Raw genomic sequence first — 22730 nt, 5'->3', positions numbered from 1 at the left:
TATCTCCTACAAATTCGTAAAACCCATAAGTCATAAAATGGTCTGAAACGACATAAACACAATAAAAGTCCACTTATGATTCGAAATGAGGATCAGCCCGGCTTAAAATCACAGTTTACTAGGCTTCGGAAAATTGGACAAGGCGGATAAATGTAAAGTTTCTGAGATAAACATGATTTTGAGATAAGGAAGAATCTCTACAAAAGAATAAACTCAAATGAAGATCGGAAAAGAAAGACGTCCGACCTTGGAGGCATATATAAAGGAATCCTAGGCAGAGAGGACGAACACACACAAAACTCCAAGAGAACTTAGCACTTGGAGAGAATTTTTAAGCTTATTTTCCTTTTAGTTATCGAGCTGCGATTCAACTAGTTTTAAGGTTTAAGTGGTTAGAATTAGACAACGCATACACATATCTTGCTGCCGCGACTTTTACAATCTGTTGTGGTATCGAAAACGCTCTTACACAAATTCAAAAATAAGAATATCAGTCTCTTTGTCTCAATTTTTTACTATTTTTCTTTTCTTTTCAAATATTACTTGATTACTTGTAGTTGGCTTCCCTTTCGGTTCCTAAAGAAGGCGTAAAAGCTACGCTATCTCCCAATACAAAATCAACTATGTAAATTCTGGTTCTCACAGTAATATTGAATCACTATTACAAAAGCTTTCAAGGTATGTTTCATTTTTTGCTGAAAAGTTATAAAACTTAATTTACCAGGAAATTTCATCAAAGGTTATAGCTTTCTCTCAACAAGGTCGATAATGTTTGAAGAGTCTCGTTTCTTTTCTGATGGATCTGAGTTGTTAATTTTTTAACAAACAAGTGTTGAGTTGACTCTTTCTTCTGTTGATTCTAATAGAACGGTGGAATAGTGACACTGACCACAAAGTAGAGAGAAGAATATGCTAGGATGTTGAAGAATCTGTCTCAGTAAATAGGTGAAAGGAGTAGAGAAGAGAGGTAACATGAAAGTGAAGCCACTCCAAGTGTTAGTAGGTGGGCCTGTATTTCTCATCTTTACCACATCATTTAAGTAAGTCGCTATGTTTGATGTGACTCCTTTGAATTCATATCTCTCTATCCTGTCAATCACTATGAGAAGGGTGTAAGCTTTTCTAAGTCCTCTTCTTAACTCTCCACCAGCCATCGAGTGAGGCAATTTAAGATTGTGCTTTTGTGTGTGTGTGTGTGTTCTGAGGGATAAAAAAGAGAGGTAAGGTTATGTTTGATTTGTGTGAGAGAGAATTATGGTTATGCATTGTGTGAAGAATTATATTTATAAAGCTTTACACCATACATTTGAGTCAGTGCAATGCACAGTTCTCTATTGATATGAGTACAAGACATTTTTTTTTTATCTTGGTGTGTCTAGTCTAAAAAGGAACTATATTTCTAGAACACTAAAAAGGAACTATAAATAATCCAAATTTATGTAGTTGAGTTTATGATGATATTTGGAGGAGTCGGCGAACATTTTCTTTGGGTTGATGATTTGAGTTAAATGAGAACAACTGAAGACCCTTAAGTTCAAGCTTCAACTCTTTGGGAGGACTGGTTTTGCCTTTGACGTTGTTAGGATGTGGCTAGGTTGGGCATGAATTTCTGCTGCTTGAAGTTTGTGTGTATTGTCAGATTAAAAAGTTGGGAAATCTGCTACTGTACTTTGATATCACTCCAATTATCCTAAGCAGTCATTTACTCTCTCTAATAAGAGGTTCAGTTGTAGTACTTAGAAATCAAATCCACAGAGAGCGTGGGCACATAATAAATTTAATACAGTCGCAATTAAACTAAGCAAATAGATTTAAAGCAGGAAATATAACTAAGTAAGGTGAACAAGGAAGTTGTTTAGTAAATTGATGAGTCGTTTGATGGAATGATGGTTGCTAGACTTAGGATTTCATTCATGTTATCAGAACTATAATATATAGATGCTAAGGATTGATTCTAGAACTCAATATCTAATGAAAAATATGGCCAGCTCTCGCTGCGAGTATAATCTAATGACTAAGTCTAGTGTTTCAGCTCTCGCATGTCAACACGGATCGAGCGTCGATCGATCCATGGTATGAGTGTCGATCGATGCTGCCTTAGGAAAGTGTTATCGATCTGATCGATAACACTAAACTAAATTCCTAGACCAACTCTCGTATGCGCCTAGCTATCTAATCCAGCAGAATTCGGGCTCTGTTAATTAATTGCACTCTCGTGCCTCTCAGTTGTCCTATCATTCTAGGTTCAAGAAATTAGTCACACTCTCGTGGTTTTCCAACTACTATAGATACAAATATCACAAGATACCTTGGTGTAGAAATATATAGATATCCTAACAATCATATAATCAAAAGTTAATTTAAAAATCAAGAAATTCATAAACCTAGCAGGTGGATCTACTCATGCATGATAGTTGTCACAAAAATCATAGATTATATATGAAGTTGCAATAGATATAAAAACCAAAACAAATGGAATTCCAAGAGGACTCTGAAGAAGTTTCTATCTTCTCTCCTAAACTAAGAACAATCAATAGAATAAAGCGTTGCCGTTAACAATGGCTTAGAAAACACGTATATAGGGTTTTGGGTCGTCCATGAGTATTCTGGTAATTTGTGGTGGCTTCTGGGCTTGAGACAGTCTGGAAATAATCAGCCCGTGTTATGGCATCACCATCGATCCACACCAAGGCTGTAAGTCGATCGACGGTCCTTTATCTCCTTGACAACTTCCTCTCGCGAGGCAGACTGACCACTCTTCAGTAAAATAGGTATAACTTATGCTATAGGATGCTGACTGACCTCAAACTAGTGGCATTGGAAAGTTAACTCAAAGTTATAACTTTTGTAAACATATGGGATCAATATAACGGTGGAAAGTCTCCATCCATAGCTAGACATCTGATGCGTCTGTGCAGCTCTAGACCTCAAAAGGCACCAAAAGCTCCGCTTTCCTCCAAATCGTCCTTGAACCTCAAATTATACTAAATATACGTCTATATAGAGTAAATAAATATAAAAATACCTATATATATATACCATGGGTAAAAGTAGATAAAATCCATGGTATATCATACTTGAACTTTGATATGATGTCAGTGGATTTTTATAAAAATCTTCTCCATTCATATCAGTCTCCTAGATGTTATGTCACATCTTCTTCCTGCATCCTGAAGATTATAGAATTACCTCTCTCTCTCTCTTGGGGTTATGACATAGAATTGGTAGATGATATCACTCAAATTATCCTAAGGAGTGACTTTTACTCTCATCAAAAGAGGTCAAGTTGTAATACTTAGGGATCGAATCCACAAGGAGCTAAGGCACACACTAGATCTAATAGTTATGATTAAGGTAGGCTAACAGTAAATAAATTATAAAGCAGTAAATGAATATGGTAAAGCAGTAAATAAAACAGTAAACAAGATGAACAATATAATTGTTCAGCTTGGCAAGGAGCTGTTTGATGGAAGGATGGTAGCTAGATCTAGGGCTTCTATTCAGGAATGGAGATTATAATCTCTATAAATGCTTTAATAAGTTGCTTGCATGATACTATAGATCTCAGCCACTTAACATATGTGAATGAATCACTGGTTAAAATATCTAGATCTCTGGCCACACCTTTCGCATGATGACACAGAAAAAGAGTCGGTCGATATCCTTTTGAGATATCGAGCGATACACCTTTCGCAGCGCCGATCGATTCACCTGTCGGGATATCGATCGACGGCTTCTAGGTCTGCCTAGGCGCGAGCCGAATATGACCACAAGGTCTCAAGGAGGAACTGTCGTTCTTCTCAACGGGAGACAGGCAAGCTCAATTGAATAATTCAAGATAATCAAATATCCTAGTGATCTATGTTCTAGTTAGCTAATCTAGAACAAGCATTGAGTTCAATCCATTTGATGAATATCACAACTTAGCAAGTATAGTTTGGGGCTAATCCCACAAACCTATCTGAACCATAGATCTAACAGGTGGATCTATTCAGACATGAAGTTTGTCACAGAAATCATAGATGAATAGATGAAAATGCAATAGATAATATAAAACCAAAAGCAAAGGAGTTCCAGGAGGATTCTCAAGGAGTTCCTCCCTTCTCTCCTAAGAGAAAACAATGAAAATAAGATAGCGTAGAAAGCGTAGCCATCAACAGTGGCTTAGAAATAATATAAATAAGGTTTCTGGTCGTCAAGAGTATTTTGGTAACTTTGTGGTGACTCATGGGCTTCAGTCGGTCATGAAATATACTCAGCCCACGTTCTGATGTCCATGTCGATCGACATGCAGTGTGCTGTGTCGATCGACATACAATCTTCTTCTCGACAGTCTTCTCTCGCGAGGCAGACTGACCACTCTTCAGTAAAATGGGCATAACTTCCGATCTAACCGTTGGATTGACCTTACACCGGTGGCATTGGAAAGTAACTCAAAGCTCTAGCTTGTGTCCAAATATGGGATAAATCCATTGGTGGGAAGGTCTCCATCGAGAGCTAAACATCTGGAGCATCTTTGCAGTTTTGCACTGTGAAAGACTCCAAAAGGCACCAAAATCACCATATTTCTCCAAATCGTCCCTGAACCTGTAAATACTCTAAATAGACTCCAATACATAATAAATAGTATATAAAACACTTATATAACATGGGTAAAAATAGGTAAAATCTATGGTATATCAACTCCCTCAGACTTACCATTTTGCTTGTCCTCAAGCAAAACAAACAGGCAGTCTCTCTGAAAGAGGTTTGAAAACAGCAGGGACTCAAAGGATTTTAAAAACTCAGTTCATCATCTCTTTATTAGTGCAAACCAAATCATTAAACATCCTAACCTTAGAAGCACATTATACTATATCCTAGTATAGCAACCAAATTTCACTAGTTCCACAACCTAAAAGATCCTGTCTGACAATCCCCTCTACTAACCTCATTTCTTGCATAAAAATAAAAGTGTAGGCTTTACCTTGGGAGTATCAATCAAAGGACACATGGATTCAACTCAAACAAGTTTCTGAACACACAGGTAGTCTTCTCTGATCCCTTTCTCCCCTCATCTCTCTTCTCTGGATCTCTTATTAGTTTCAATTTCAATAGGTTTTGATGCCAACACAGGTCATCTAGTCTATCTCATTGACATTTGCATTTGTAACTCATATATTTTGACAAAGTGTAGCGAATAATGGGGTCTCAGGTAATTTACATATCCCTCGTTTCCACAATGTGTGATCATCCTTGAAATTTGGAATAATGGGGTCGTAGGTAATTTACCTATCCCTCTGCCTCTCAAGAAATCATATCAATCTTTTTTTTTTTATAAACTTAGATCTTGAGATGCCGAAGAGAGAAGGAAGGGAACCAGAAACACATAGACTTTTTACCTTCCAGACTTGCAGGAGGATTCCGATCCCTTGTATACCAAGCCCCAAGACAAGCAAATCAAGTCAGTATTAGGTTGGAGGTCAGCTTTGGTTCCTTCAAACAATCTCAGCAAGTGCAAACATAGTTGACAGGTTGATCCACTTTAGTATCTCTAGTACTTCTGAAGTTAGTAAATCTAAGACTGGTCTAAAGAGTGGTTAGATGACAAGTAATAAATCGATTAAGATTATATCCCCTTCTTAACTCAATAAAAACTTTTTGAAAACGTTTTAAATAAGATTCATCAAGTAGATAGATATTAGTAATCCCCCCAGACTTAAATTACACTGTCCCCAGTGTAACACAGTCGGTGGTAAGGTGAAAATAATAAAGCAATGGCACAAAATTAGCAAGTAAGAACGATATACCAGCTCGCTGATGTCTGTCGATCGACACAATGAAGTATCAATCGATCTTTTGATATGAAGCGCTGGAGATCGATATCGAGCTGGTCTCATCGGGCGATGGCTGAACAATCGTCTACCTGGATCTCTTTTTTTTTTTTTTTTAACTAAAACACAATATCAGTAGAACCTCCCCCAGACTTAAATAACACTATAATGTTGTTATCAAGTCGGAGGTTGGTGAGAAATAAACCATAAGTACTCAATTTAACAAGTTAGAACGAAATACCTGACCGGAATAGATGTTGATCGATGTAGATGTGTTGTCATCGGTCGTGACATATTTGGTTATGTCGATCGATAACGACTTCTTCTCGTCGGTCGATATTATGGCAATCGTTTACTCGGGTCCCTATTCTAAATAGCTATTCTAAATTATAATATTAGTACGACCTCCCCTAGACTTAAACAACACTGTTACCAGTGTTATACAGTCTAAGTTTGGTGGGAGAATAAATCATAAGGACAATAATTAACAAGGAAAAACAGTATACCTAACTTTGATGTGAATATTGACCAACACAGTTAAGTGGCGATCGATACTCTTGATGCTCTATCGATCAACACAATTAAGTGGCGATCGATCGATGCTATTAATGCTCAGTCGACCGATGCTGCGCAGTCATCAGCCGATATTGGTATATCAATGCTTCTTCCATGAATCTTATCCTGTAACCTAACATAGATAAACACTAAAATAAAATATTAAAGGTCAGTAACCAATAATTAATTAATTTTTTTTCGGATGAACAGTGACTCTGCTACAGTAATGTTGCTACAGTGATTCTGCTACAGTGTCGATCGATTTCTTGCTACAATATCGCTCGGCACTGTTGCTACAGTGTCGTGCGTACTGTTCATTTTTTTTTTTTTTAACCTGCAAAATTTAAAAACAAAAATCAGTAATTTATGAAAATAAAGCCGAATTTAAAACAGACCTAACAATGGGTTGCCTCCCACTCAGCGCTTATTTTTAGTCATGAGCTTGACTTTTGGAGATCTGATTTGTCCGGATGAGAATAAGAATATGCTCCAAAACAAATCTCAATGTCCAATCTTTGAGGCTTTATCATTCTTGTGTGAAAGCCTCCTCCATAGACTTTTCTCCTTTGTCTATCATCTCAGCAATAATGAGTGCTCGAAGCTTTGCAAACGGGTGTGAGAACCTTCTGCTGCGCACTCTGGATGTCCTAACACAATCTGAAAAGTAAGGAGTCAATGGTAACTGAGAACCTCCCTTGGTTCGTTTCCGCTTCTTCCAATTTTTCCTCTTCTTTTCCACAGACTTGTGTAGTCTCACTCCAAATTTCCTGACATCATCGGAGAAGTGAGGAATCAATGATAACTGGGAATCCCTTTTGGTTCTTTTCCTCTTCCTCCAATTCATCATCATCTTTCCCCCAGATTTGTCTGAACGTGTGGTGGTATCTCCATCAAAAATATTTCCACACACTTCATACTCATTCTGCTCTGATTCGCGTCTGGTATCGATCGATGAACCAGTGGTAGTGTTGATCAATGACAGATTGATGATGTCGATCGGTGGTATCCGGTAGATGTCGATCGATGGTGGAGTGATATTATCGATCGATGTGTTCTGAACAGTGTCGATCGAGACTTCTTCTCTGAGGCCTTTGTCGACTTCAGTTCTACACCTTATCTCCCTCTGAGAAGCTACTACATGCTGATGATCATTAAATACTCCATTGTAGGAATCTAGATGCACACCTCTATCTGGTGGTATAGGAGATTCAGCTTCAACCACGGTACAGGGAACCACAATCTTCACAGGGTCATGTATCCTCTTCACTCTTTTGCAAACCCCAGCAGCCTTTTCTGCGCATATGGGTCTTAGGTGTTCAGGGACAGCAAGGTATGAGGTCTCAGACTTGTGCATTCTCTCTTCAATCGGTTACAGCTTAACTGTGCATCCTCCTGGTAGCTCATCAAACGATGTGTGTCGATCGATGTACTCGGGTAGGTGTCGATCAATGATATCTGGAGGGTGTCGATCGATCTCATCCGGTTGGTATCGATCGATGCTAGTCTTTGACGAAGTCTCCATATCTTTTCTCGTAGTGTTCCGCTCGTCATCAAGCTTCTGTTCCGACTCAAGCCATTCCTCCAGCTCTATGAAGTCTCTCATAGTGACTTCTACACTCGAATCCAAGTCTCCAAGTTGTTCTCCATCCTCCAACTCCAAAAATTCTTCTAGCTCCAAGAAATCTTCCATGGTGATCTCTTTTTCTACATATTGGTTGGGATAACAACTTGATACATCAATGTTCTTCTGTGTCGAGTCTGCAATGTCCTGAGGACAACTCGAACTTTCAGGGATTTTGGGTGGTGTCGATCTGTGACAAATGTCGTTGTCGATCGATGTTGAGATGCTGGTGTCGATTGATGCTGAAGTGATAGTTTCAATCGATGTCGAGGTCGCGGGGTCGATCGATGCTGAGCTTGTGTCACTAATATCGGCTTCTTCTACTCTACTCAATTCTTCAGGTGCCATCTGTTCATTATCCTCTACCATATATTCCAGCATAGCTCTCTTCTCAATCTCTAGATTTGCTGCAGCATCACATCGGAAGTTGTTGAGGAAGGCGTTTGTGATGTCTTTCCAGGTAGTAACAGATCCTTGTGGCAACTTCCTGAACCAACATGCTGCTTCTCCAGCAAGAGAATATGAGAATAATTTGCAGAAGTAGTAGTCTTCAGGGACTCCATTGCATTTGATGGTCGAAGCTAAATCTTCAAATGCTTCTAAGTGGTTAGTGGCATCTTCATAATGAAGACCATGAAAAGGAGTCTGACCCACAAGAGAGATATATGCAGTAGGTAGCTCAGGGATGGAACTCTGGAATGTTGAACGACGCAATGCAGACCTTTTAGCATAGAAATCCTCAGGACTGTTGTAGTTTCTGAGTGTTCTTTGTCGTTCTGTCCCAGCATTCACAGCAGTAGCATCAGGGGTTTCGGGAGGTATCAATCGGTGAGACAAGTCTGTATCGATCATTTCTGAAGTGCTGATATCGATCGATGCTGAAATCGAATCACTTGTATCAGCTTTTTCTACTGTGCTCGGCTCTCCAGATCCATCTTGTTCATCATCCTCAACCATACCATGGTTGACCAGCTGTCCTCTGTTCAGTTTGTCCCTCTGTGTATCCTCATAAGCATGTTGATCTTGAATGTCTGGCTGCTTGACATGAGTTGTTGGGGTCTCAGAATCTTCATTCTGCTCGCTGTAGACATAATCAATAATCTGGCTGATGCTAGTCATTATTCCTTTCTCATGATCTTCAATCATCTTGTCAATCATGTAATCAAACCTTTTACTGCGAATTGCTACAGCTTCACTGAAAAATTTACATAGGAAGGCGCTTTTGATGTCTTCCCAACAAGTTAGAGATCTTGGCTGCAACTTACTGAACCAGCTAAAAGCATCTCCAGATAAAAAATATGGGAAAATCTTGCAGATAATGTGATCTATAGGTACCTCATTCTGCGGGCTTGCTGATGAGAAGGCTGACGAGGCTAAATCTTGATAAGATCTTTGGGATTTTTAAAAGGAAGACCTATGAAAGGGTCCGCGCTTCCCAAATCATACCATTGGCTTGTCAAAGTAAAGTCGTTTGTTGCAGCAACATCAATCACATCAGGGATTACATCACCATCTGCATTAATCGATTGTCCTCTGGTGTTGCAGGGACGACTTTCTTCGTCTCGCCAGATACCTTTCTTATCAATCTTAAGTATGAGCGCTTTGACTTCCTTTGTCTCCTCGCAAGTGGTGTTGGTCGACTTTTGATGAACAGAATTTTTTGGCGTCGAATGAACAGTGTCCGGATGAACAGTACCCGAATGAACAGTGTCACAGTGAACAGTGTTTTGATGAACAGTACCGCGATGAACAGTGTTATGATGAACAGTACCGCGATGAACAGTGTCGCGATGAACAATACCGCGATGAACAGTGTTTTGATGAACAGTACCGCGATGAACAGTGTCGCGATGAACAGTACCCCGATGAACAGTATTCGGTGAACAGTGCTGAAGTGAACAGTATCGATCGACACGGGATGAACAGTGTCGATCGACGTCAGATGAATAGTGTCGTTATTAGAGTGTTATATCGTGTGGTTAACTTCGGTTTAGTACGGTTAAATGTTCTGTTACATGTAAACCGGAATCAACTCGTTGTATAAGAGTTGACTTCCTTCTTCATTTCTCTTTAATGAAAATAACAGAGTTAGTTACAACTTCATCTTCTTCACTTTAACTCTGCAACACTAACATGGTATCAGAGCCATCGAAGCTCAAACTTCGATTGATTCTGCTCATTCTTCCGCACCATTGATCTAGATTCTTCGTCCTCTTCGACTCGATCGGTTATTCCGCCGGCGAATCGTGTTCTTCTGAAGATTCTGTTCATTCTCTTCTCCGATGGTGATCAATCGCAAATCTACGCGACGCCTTGGACGTCCTTCTAGCTCCGCTCGTCGCGCTTCTATTCCTGAAGCATCTCCGACGAGATCATCAGATCTTGACGACTTAGCTCCTGACAGCATTCATTCACCGTTCTTCCTCACCAATAGTGACAATCCAGGTCTATCCATCATTTCTGAATCTCTTGATGGAACGAACTACGATAACTGGAGTATTGCGATCACTATTGCTTTGGATGCTAAGAACAAAATTGCTTTTGTTGATGGATCTATCGTTCGACCTGATGAATCTCACCATAGCTTTCGGATCTGGTCAAGATGCAATTCGATGGTGAAATCTTGGCTTCTCAATTCGGTTTCGAAGCAAATATACAAAAGCATATTACGCTATGCTGATGCTTCTGAAATCTGGAACGACTTAAAAGCTCGTTTCCACATCACGAATTTGCCAAGATCCTATCAATTATCTCAACAGATCTGGTCACTTCAACAAGGCACAATGGATTTGGCAACATACTATACAACCTTGAAAACTCTTTGGGATGAGTTAGATGGGGCTAATTGTATATCGACTTGCAGACATTGTGACTGTTGCAAAACTATTGAAACGAAAGCAGAGCAATCAAAAGTGATAAAATTTCTGGCTGGTTTGAATGAATCCTATTCTACTATTCGCAGTCAGATCATCATGAAGAAGCATCTCCCGGACTTATCTGAGATATATAATCTGCTGGATCAAGATCACAATCAAAGAAATCTAGTTCCAGTTCAAAATGCTACAGCGTTTCAAATCTCTGCAGCGGCTCCTGTCATCTCTGCAAACGCTACGCAGGCCAAGTATCCACCGAAGAGTAACAGACCTATATGTACTCATTGTGGTTACAATGGTCACACGGTTGATACATGCTATAAAATCCATGGATATCCAGTCGACTTCAAGCATAAGAACAAACAAGCAGCAAAGAAGCCTTCTTCTGGGTATTCTAAAGCAAATCAGACAAAACCGGTTGTAGCTCAGCTAGCTCTTGGAGATTCCTCTGCAGATGATATCAACAATCTTTCAAAAGATCAAATTGCTGAAGTCATTGCTTACTTCAACTCTAAACTTCATGCTCCCAATGCTCAAGTCAACTATATGGCTTCGTCATCTGGTGGTACTATCACAGCTCTACCGGGTATAGCTTTTTCTAACTCTACATTGCACTTTGTTGGCATGTTGAGAGAAACCAGAAAAACGCTTTCATCAGAATCTTGGATCATTGACAGTGGTGCAACGCACCATGTTTGTCATGACAGACGTCTCTTTGCTGATCTATCAGATGCAATGAATACATCAGTCACATTACCTACAGGTTTTGGAGTGAAAATTGCAGGGATAGGCAGCATTAGACTGAATGACTATATTCAGTTGTCTAATGTTCTGTTCATTCCGGATTTCGGACTTAATCTGCTAAGTGTGAGCCAGTTGACTAGGGATTTGGGTTGCCGTGTGAGTTTTGATGTGAATTCTTGTCTGATACAGGATCATACCAAGGGCTTGACGATTGGGAGGGCTGAACAAATCTCAAACCTATACATACTTGACACAGAAGATATTGCAGATTCTAGTTCACTTCATCAGTTTGCTCTCTGTTCAAACGTTGTTGTTGATACTTCTTTGTGGCACAATAGGCTAGGTCATCCATCTATTTCTAAGACTGATGCTATAATAGATGTACTTGGATTGAAAAATAGAAATAAAGGATCTTTTCACTGTGAAATTTGTCCTCTTGCAAAACAGAAAAAGCTTCCTTTCATATCCAAGAACAATGTTCGTGACAATGCCTTTGATCTTTTACACATTGATGTTTGGGGACCTTTCTCAACATCAACTGTGGAAGGATATCGGTACTTTCTCACCATTGTTGATGATCATACGCGTGTTACCTGGATATATCTTCTGCGCACCAAAGATGAGGTCCTCACTGTTTTTCCTGAGTTCTTGAAGATGGTTGAAACACAGTATAAAGCAGTCGTCAAAGCCGTGAGATCAGACAATGCTCAAGAACTGAGATTTGTGAAACTGTTCAAGCAGAAAGGGATAGTAGCTTATCACTCCTGTCCTGAGACACCTGAACAAAATGCAGTAGTCGAGAGAAAGCATCAACACATCTTGAATGTTGCGCGTTCTCTCATGTTTCAGTCGAATCTACCATTGGAGTTATGGGGCGACTGTGTACTAACTGCAGTCTTTATCATCAACCGCTTACCTACTCCACTTCTCAAAAACAAATCACCATTTGAGGTACTAACCTCTAAACGAGCTGATTATAGTGGATTCAGAGTATTTGGTTGTCTTGCGTACTGTTCTACATCTTCAAAAGGCAGGACCAAGTTTCAACCTCGTGCTCGTCCTTGTGTTTTTCTTGGCTATCCTGCTGGATACAAAGGATATCGAGTCATGGATCTTGAAACAAACAAGACTTTTATCTCAAGAAATGTTACATTTCATGAGGATATTTTCCCATGTACTAAAGATGATGATATTTCTTATTCAGAATTCTTTGCTTCTATGACTGATGAAACACAGCCTGACAGTGGAATTCCTGCAGCTGAGGACACTTCTTCTCCTGGTTCTCCTGTAGTCGTGAATGCTCCATCTGATAAGGTTGCTAATGCTTCACAGTCAGTTGCAAAAGAAGGCAAACGAAAGACTAATCTTCCAGCTTATCTTCAAGACTACTACTGTAATATCTCAGAGTCTGATACAGAGATTCCCTATCCATTAGCATCTTACATGTCGTTTGATGGCTTGTCAAAGGAGTACAAAGCATATATTTGTTCTGTTGCTCTGCATCCTGAACCTACTTCATTCAAGCAAGCCAAGCAGTTTGCCGAGTGGTTACAAGCTATGAATGAAGAACTCAAGGCTCTGGAAGCTAATGACACTTGGACTGTGTGTTCTCTACCTCCAGGGAAGCATGCTATTGGATGCAAATGGGTATACAAACTCAAGTTTAACGCAGACGGGACTTTAGAGAGATACAAGGCTCGTCTGGTTGCTAAGGGTTACACTCAACAGGAAGGAGTTGATTTTGCCGACACTTTCTCTCCAGTAGCTAAAATGACAACAGTTAAGACCTTACTTAACGTTGCAGCTGCTAAGAACTGGAGCCTGACTCAACTTGACGTTTCTAATGCTTTCTTGAATGGAGATTTGACTGAAGAAATCTACATGACGTTGCCTCCGGGTTACACACCACGACAGGGGGAAACTCTTCCACCTAATGCTGTATGTAAACTTCAGAAATCTCTTTACGGTCTAAAGCAAGCGTCTCGTCAGTGGTTTCTGAAGTTTAGTACAACATTGAGGCAACTAGGCTTTAAGAAGTCTCATTCGGATCATACTCTTTTCATCAGGAATGTTAATGGCATCTACACTGATGTTCTAGTATATGTAGATGACATAATCATTGCCAGCAATGATGATAAAGACGTCACTGATCTCAAAGAAGCTCTCAGTCAAGCTTTCAAACTTCGGGACTTAGGACCTCTGAAATATTTTCTCGGTCTTGAGATTGCTAGATCAAGCAAGGGTATCTCCGTGTGTCAGAGGAAATATACTCTGGGTTTACTTGAAGATACTGGCTTACTGGCGTGTAAACCTTCATCTGTTCCGATGGATCCTAACGTCAAATTGGTTCAACACTCTGATGAGCCTTGCCTTGAAGATCCGTGTATGTACAGACGCTTGGTTGGCAGAATGATGTATCTTACCATCACTAGGCCGGATATCACATTTGCTGTCAACAAGCTTTGTCAGTTCACGTCGGCTCCAAAGAAGTCTCATCTTCAGGCCGCTTACAGGGTTTTGCACTACTTGAAGGGAACGATTGGTTATGGACTATTTTACTCTGTTCAGTCTGATCTAGTGTTAAAGGCGTACACTGATGCAGACTGGGCTTCATGTCCAGACTCCAGGCGTTCTACATCTGGGTTTTGTATGTTTCTTGGGAATGCTCTCATCTCATGGAAGTCAAAGAAACAACAAACCGTCTCACACTCTTCTGCAGAGTCCGAATACAGAGCCATGGAGTTTGCTTCACGCGAAGTTGTTTGGCTGTATCATCTGTTGCAGGAGTTTCATGCGCCTCAATCTGGTCCGGTGCCTTTCTATTGTGATTCAACAGCAGCCATTCACATCGCCAACAATCCCGTTTTCCATGAGAGAACTAAACACATCGAACTTGACTGCCATCAAGTTCGTGAAAGGATCGAGGTTGGTTACATCAAGACTCTTCATGTTCGAACTCATGATCAAATAGCAGACATTTTTACTAAACCTTTGTTTCCCACTCAATTCTATTCTCTAGTTGGCAAGATGGCTTTAAAGTCTCTGTATTTGCCATCTTGAGGGGGAATATTAGAGTGTTATATCGTGTGGTTAACTTCGGTTTAGTACGGTTAAATGTTCTGTTACATGTAAACCGGAATCAACTCGTTGTATAAGAGTTGACTTCCTTCTTCATTTCTCTTTAATGAAAATAACAGAGTTAGTTACAACTTCATCTTCTTCACTTTAACTCTGCAACACTAACAGTCGTGATGAACAGTGTCACGATGAACAGTATTGATCGATGCAGAATGAACAGTGTCGATTGATTTCGGATGAACAGTGTTCGGATGAACAGTGTTTTCGTGAACAGTACTCCGATGAATAGTAATCGGATGAATAGTACCTTGATGAACAGTACCCGCGTGAATAGTACTACGATGAACAGTACCTCGGTGAACAGTACCCATGTGAACAGTGTTCGCGTGAACAGTGTCGTTTGACGATTTGTGTACTCTGTCGATCACCGGTTCTTGTAGGGTGTCGATCGATTCGTGATGGACGATGTCGATCGATTTGTGGTGTATGCTATCAATCGATGCTGCTTGGAGGGTGTCGATCGTTACATCCCTCGTAGACTTACGGATCGTGCATAAACCATCAGGTTGCTTCTTTGAATAAGCTAAAAATCCTTTCTTCATTATTGCTTCTGGTATGTACCTGAAACAGAAGAAAAAAAAATTATGAGATTTTTGAACAATAATAAAACCTAAACAAAATCTAACTAAATAAGATCTAATGGCGATCGAAGCTCCCCGGCAACGGCGCCAAATTTGATATCACTCAAATTACCCTAAGGAGTGATTTTTACTCTCATCAAAAGAGGTCAAGTTGTAATACTTAGGGATCGAATCCACAAGGAGCTAAGGCATACACTAGATCTAATAGTTATGATTAAGGTAGGCTAACAGTAAATAAATTAAAAAGCAGTAAATGAATATGGTAAAGCAGTAAATAAAACAGTAAACAAGATGAACAATATAATTGTTCAGCTTGGCAAGGAGTTGTTTGATGGAAGGATTGTAGCTAGATCTAAGGCTTCTATTCAGGAATGGAGATTATAATCTCTATAAATGCTTTAATAAGTTGCTTGCATGATACTATAGATCTCAGCCGCTTAACATATGTGAATGAATCACTGGTTAAAATATCTAGATCTCTGGCCACACCTTTCGCATGATGACACAGAAAAAGAGTCGGTCGATATCCTTTTGAGATATCGAGCGATACACCTTTCGCAGCGCCGATCGATTCACCTGTCGGGATATCGATCGACGGCTTCTAGTTATGCCTAGGCGCGAGCCGAATATGACCACAAGGTCTCAAGGAGGAACTGTCGTTCTTCTCAACGGGAGACAGGCAAGCTCAAATGGATAATTCAAGATAATCAAAGATCCTAGTGATCTATGTTCTAGTTAGCTAATCTAGAACAAGCATTGAGTTCAATCCATTTGATGAATATCACAACTTAGCAAGTATAGTTTGGGGCTAATCCCACAAACCTATCTGAACCATAGATCTAATAGGTGGATCTATTCAGACATGAAGTTTGTCACAGAAATCATAGATGAATAGATGAAAATGCAATAGATAATATAAAACCAAAAGCAAAGGAGTTCCAGGAGGATTCTCAAGGAGTTCCTCCCTTCTCTCCTAAGAGAAAACAATGAAAATAAGATAGCGTAGAAAGCGTAGCCGTCAACAGTGGCTTAGAAATAATATAAATAGGGTTTCTGGTCGTCAAGGGTATTTTGGTAACTTTGTGGTGACTCCTGGACTTCAGTCTGTCATGAAATATACTCAGCCCACGTTCTGATGTCCATGTCGATCGACATGCAGTGTGCTGTGTCGATCGACATACAATCCTCTTCTCGACAGTTTTCTTTCGCGAGGCATACTGACCATTCTTCAGTAAAATGGACATTACTTCAGATCTAACCGTTGGATTGACCTCACACCGGTAGCATTGGAAAGCTAACTCAAAGCTCTAACTTGTGTCCAAATATGGAGTAAATCCATTGGTGGGAAGGTCTCCATCGAGAGCTAAACATCTGAAGCATCTGTGCAGTCCTGCACTGTGAAAGACTCCAAAAGGCACCAAAATCACTATATTTCTCCAAATCGTCCATGAACCTGTAAATACTCTAAATAGACTCCAATACATAATAAATAGTATATAAAACACTTATATAACATGGATAAAAATGGGTAAAATCCATGGTATATCAGTAGATGTCAATTACGGTGAAAGTTCAGAATATTTAGACTACCAGATGTTCATTAATATACATCTCGTTGTTGCTTAGCTGCACCTCGGGTCATCTCTTGAGCTTTATGCTTTTAGTCTTTTGATAAGTTGCTTTTTCGGGACAGAGACCATCTTAGTCTTTTGGTGACCTGGAAATACCTCAAGAGCTTGCACTTTTTCCTGAGTAGTTACTGCGAAATAAGAGTTGTGATAGTGGATGGGAACCGGCTGGGAAGTGAAGTTTTGCATTGCTTCGTTTAAATGGCTATCTGGGATCTTTTTGTTACTTGGGTAGTTGGGTTTCACCTTAGATCCTTCTGTCCTCGTAAAAGATTCAGATCTTCTCATTTCTTATGTCTTTTAAGGTTGTCCCTTTACGTCTTCTCGGTTCTCAACAATCCTTCTTTTTTTTTTATTCGTGTTTGTTGCTCCATCAGTCCAGGATAGATCTGACTCTCTGGATTCATGGCAATGGAAAATTATTCATTACTGTATATTTTCCGGGCACACTTAGGGTCGTTTTTTTAACAGTGGACAAACTATCGACATCATATAATATTATATTATGCTACATATGAGGATCAACTAATTGCAGCATATGCAATCATGATGAACAGCGATTCCATGATGTATCTCTCTCCATAATACTTGTTTCAACGAACGGTTTTGCATATATGACATCCTCGATGAACAGGTTCTCTCCGCAGCAGCATACGACTACAACGAACAACTCTGCTTACAGCACGCATCCTAGCTATGATCTGCAAGAAAGTGTTTTTCTATGAGAATCAAACCCCAAATCCGGCGAAGAAACTTTTAAACCTTGACTATAAGAGCAAAGTTGCTTTCACATGGGTGTTTTCTTTTGGAATAGTTTTTTTTTGCTAAAAACTCTTATTCTTAAAGTTTCTGAAAAATAGAATTTCCTCTTTTAAAACAATATATTTATTTATTTTGTCCCTGTTTTTTAGGAATTTATTTTATATACGTTTCTTCCAATCCAAAATGAAAATATTATCTAATTCTACAATTACATTTGATATATACTTTATTTTTATTTGATATTATTTAGTATTATGAAAATGGCAGTATAGATTTATATAACTTACAATACTATCTGAAACACAAAACAAAAATTAACTTATTTTGGAATAAGAAATGAATTACAGAAGTGAACGGAGGGGATGCGCCGATTTTTTAAGAGAATAATCTTTTCTTCTTTTTTTTTTTTTTAAATTATCAGGAGGTCTGGCCCGAAGTCTTAATTCCACAGACTCAAAACAACAACATGTAATATTAGTTCTGTCCCAGCGGTCATTCGAACTTAGGACCTCTAACACATTGGTGTTGCAAAAGTACTTATTTGATGTCGACAAACGACATCTTGGAGACTACGAAATCAACAGACACTAGAAACAAAAAAGCAAGTGAAGATAGAGTAGAAAAGAAGAAGAATTGATTGAAAAAGAATCACGGATGAACTGGTTAGAGTGAAGAGATTTGATTTTGTCTCAAAGTTTTTGACAGTTGAAATGAGTAATACATTTCTCCTATTTTCCACAAAATGAGTTTGAGTGAAGAGGACCACTAAATTTGTTTGTAATTTTAACATAGCAAAGACCCAATAATTATTTAAACAACTGATCAACTTATTATTTATTTTTGGCATATTTAATCTTCCATATGTCCTGCTCCATATCAAGATAACTGAATATATAATTTACAACCCAAGTCATTCTATATGTTATGAATATGGTAAAATTTACATATCATATATTTCCTTTATAATATTTAATAATAGAACTAATGGATTAAAAAAATTAAATTAACTTTACTGTAGATATCTACCTAGTATACATTTAAAATACAACAACAAAATATTTACCTTAAATAAAATTAGATTTTGATCCGTACTTTAAAAGCACGAAAAACTTTTTGAATTCAAAATTATTATTAAACAAGTGTTAATTATAATTAACATTTGAGCTTTAACGTCTATAATTAAAAGGTTTTTACCTTTTGACGTCTTATATTAAGTTTTTTTATCACATGAGATAATTTTTTAGTTGACAAAAGTCTTATCAAATGAAAATTATAATGTTATGTATAGGGCTGGGCGTTGGGGTACACATTCGGTGTTTGGTTGGAATCTATTCGTGTTTTGGGTTTTCGGGCCCCATTCGGATATTTTTAAATTTTGGTTAGGGTTTTGTTTTGGATCTTTGCCGATTCGATTCGGGTTGGGATAACAATTTAAATTATTTTTACTGAAGTTAAAAATTGTTATATACTTTAACTTCCTCAAAATCTATAAACAAAATAATATATCACATATAAATTTGAATTGCATATGTCAAAATACCTAAAATTAACATATAAATTGGTTTGGTTTGAAAATTTGGATTGAGAATCAATAGTCATTTTAAGTATTTTTGGTGTTTTAAGTATACTTTAACTATTTTAAAATGCACTTTTGACTATTTTTATATATTTTCAAGTATTTTGGACAGCTTAAAAATATCTTGTATATTTTGAATGTTTTTAATATACATTAAGTCTAAAAAAAATCAATATATATCTGTCTTGGATATATTCGGATACCCAAAATACTGAACAAATTAAAAAATATAAAATATAAAATATAAAATGGGAAGCCTTTTGTTCAAAAAAAATATATAAAATGATGGGACATTGAAATGATTTTGTCACATGTGCTCTCTACAACCAATATTTCACAAAAATATTATGATATGGCTACTAAAATTGATGACACGGCTTATAGCTTAATATGATATAGAAATTACATTTACTGTTAATTTATATTTTTGTAAAACTTATTAAAATTGATAATAACTCATATATTACATTTAATGTTGGTTTTATTTTAGATTTTTTAAGAATATGGTAATAACTCATAAATCATCATTAAAATAAAATATATTCATATATGGTATTAAAATTTTTGAAATATCATTTAATTATATATTTTTAAATAATACAATTTTTATTACTAAACTTTAAAAATGTATATAAGTTTTTTAGAAAATTATAAAAATTTAATTGTAAAATCATTAGTTTCTTATATATCTACAAATTTTAAAAATATTTTTAATTTTAATTTTTGATAGTTATGCAATTTTTTACCAATGTATTTAATATATTTAATTAAAATAAATAGATAGAAAAATATATCTAAGATTATAATTTTAAATATATACATGCGTATTCTTAAATATAATTTCAAATAATCAAGATTATTTTTATCTTAATTTTTTTGTTCAATTAAATCAAATTTATATTAAGATATTGATAAGAAATAAAAATATTTATAATATTTAACAAATTTTTATATTTTAAATATAATTTTATTTATCTATTAAAAAATGATTTAATTGTTTTTACTGTATATGGTGCAGGAAAACACTTAGTTACATACAAAAAACTTAACAAAGGTACCTAATATTGGACCAGGGTAATTATTGATTTGCAGTGATCAATAAAAATATAAAATGGGCTGTAATTTAATCAAAAATTATTATGTAAAGCCCGTAAGAAACTTTAATCGCATAATCTGGCTCAAACCCAAATGTTTGAAACATATGAACCGACACATAAATTTTTTTAAGATACTTGTTTTTATATCAACATAAAGCCTAATATGTTATATATTATTGTGACATTTATAAAGTTATGTAAGTTTGCATAACTTTATAAATGTCACAATAATATATGTTTTATGATAAATAGCAACCAAAAGCTCAGAAATAGATTTTTCTTCATATTCTTTCCAACTGTCCAGTTTGTTTTGAGCATCATTGTTATTGCTGGAAACAATTTGTTTCCCTTCGTCACTTGTTTTACAGAGGGACGATATATTTTTCTTGGAAGATATTTTATGAGAATTTCCTAGTGTAAAACGTGATTTCATTTGGTTTTTATTTGAGGTTTAGAATGCGGTGCTGTATATATAAGAAAGGGGGAAAGCGGATAATTAGCATATTCCATTGAATACAGTTAGAATATTTGGTCATATATTTACCATCAAGCTAACTCACTTTTTTTTTCCGTCAAAAAGTCATTCTACAAACTTGAGGTGGTCTGGGGAACCAGATTGAATAAAACAATCAACAAAAAGTAATTCCCAATAGAAGGATCTAGCTGTCTTAGTTGAAAAATCAGAAATTTTGTTTTAAGCACGTGGTACTTGAATGATCTGAAAATCCGGAAAGCATACAGCAGCGTCTCTATTCTCTCTAGTTCGGTTGCGAAGCTCGGCCATGCATTAAGAGCCTCTATCATGGTAATCAGTTCCTTGCAATCCATGCCAAATCGCTGACACGAAGAGTGTTGCAGCATATTCTCCATTGCCTATCGTAGTGCCTCCACCTCCGAATGTAAGGGTGATTCACGGCGACTCAAATTAAGTGTTCCCATCAGTTGGATGTTTCCAGCATTGTCCATCCATACCCATCCACAACCCGAAAAAGCGCATCTGATGTCTATGATCCATCCACTAAGCAAATATTATCCAAACTTAGGATTTAGGATTCTTGACGACCAACATCTTGTATCACTGCAGGAATTCTTTCATTCGCTTTATACCAAGCTTGATATTTACTTTCTGCATATCTGACGAGCTCCAATGGATCCCTTTCTATCCCCCTGAAGAGTTTATCATTTCAAGCTTTCCATATGTACCAGATAATCCAAGGATAAGGATCCCTGTCATTTTCCGGTTCCATTATGTCATTCTTCCTCCAGAATAAGTAGTCCATGTTTGTATAAACGCTTGACACTGGAAATCTACCCGGGCATGTTGGAGTTGTTGATAAAGCCCATGCTTGAAGCGCCGGTGGGCATTCGAAAATGGCGTGGGTTATGGACTCTTCCGGTTCACCACACCTTGGGCAGACGTCATCGCATCGCATTTTTCGTCGCACTAAATTTCGAGTAACTGCCATATGACCAGTCAACAATTGCCAAATAAGATGACATATCTTCGTGGGTGCCTTAATCCTCTAGGCAAAGGCTTGCATTTTCGTGATACTTGGCTCCAATACTTCTTTTTCATCCTCTGATTTTAGTAAGTTCATTGCTACCCAGTATCCAGATTTTACTGTATATTGCCCATTTCTTGTAAAATTCCAGCAGTAAGTATATCGGCGATGACCAGAACTTATGGCTAGACTCCTAATATGTAATATATCATCCGGGTCTATATATTTTTCCAGTAGCCCAACGTCCCACTCTGCTGATGTCTGATTTATAAGCTCGATGACTCTCATATTTGGGTTTACAACTGGAGCTAAAGCATTAGCTGGTCTAGCGGGGATTGTTGGAATCCATGGATCCTCCCACACTTTCACTTCATATCCCGAATGAATTTTCTGTCTGATCCCCAAAAGCAGGAGCTTTCGTGCAGCTGTAATGCTAGTCCACACATAAGATGGGCTACTAGCAGAAGTTACTCGTAATGGTGAACTCAATCTGTAGTATCTTCCCCTCAATACCCAGACAACAAGTGAATCAGGATATTGGACTAATCTCCATAATTGTTTTGCTAATAAAGCCAGGTTAAACTCATGGATCATACGGAAACCAATCCCACCTTCTTCTCTTGGGAGACAGACTTTTTCCCATTTCGCTCAGTGTATTCCTCGTTTTGGTAGGTTTGAGCTCCACCAAAATTGAGCAATTGCACTAGCAAGCTTCTCAAAAATCTCCAAAGGGAGCAGAAAGGTAGACATGACATATGTCGGAAGGGCGAGTAAAATAGATTTAATTAGCACTTCCTTCCCTTCATTTGAGAGCCATCTCCATGTCCACCCATTCACTCT

General features: G+C 37.7%; 1 long non-coding RNA gene across 1 annotated transcript; it reads left to right on the top strand.

The window, feature by feature from the left end:
* The first annotated feature begins 310 nt into the window (after positions 1 to 310).
* Positions 311 to 1305, top strand: LOC130502909 (uncharacterized). Its single transcript, XR_008940509.1, has 3 exons — positions 311 to 450; positions 558 to 678; positions 867 to 1305. It is a non-coding gene; the product is annotated as an uncharacterized LOC130502909 (long non-coding RNA).
* The last annotated feature ends 21425 nt before the right edge of the window (positions 1306 to 22730 follow it).

The sequence above is a fragment of the Raphanus sativus genome, unplaced genomic scaffold, assembly GCF_000801105.2.
Source record: "Raphanus sativus cultivar WK10039 unplaced genomic scaffold, ASM80110v3 Scaffold0740, whole genome shotgun sequence".
Classification (NCBI taxonomy): Eukaryota; Viridiplantae; Streptophyta; class Magnoliopsida; order Brassicales; family Brassicaceae; genus Raphanus; species Raphanus sativus.
The sequence above is the reverse complement of the archived record's forward strand: the minus strand, read 5'-3'. Positions and strand labels throughout refer to the sequence as shown.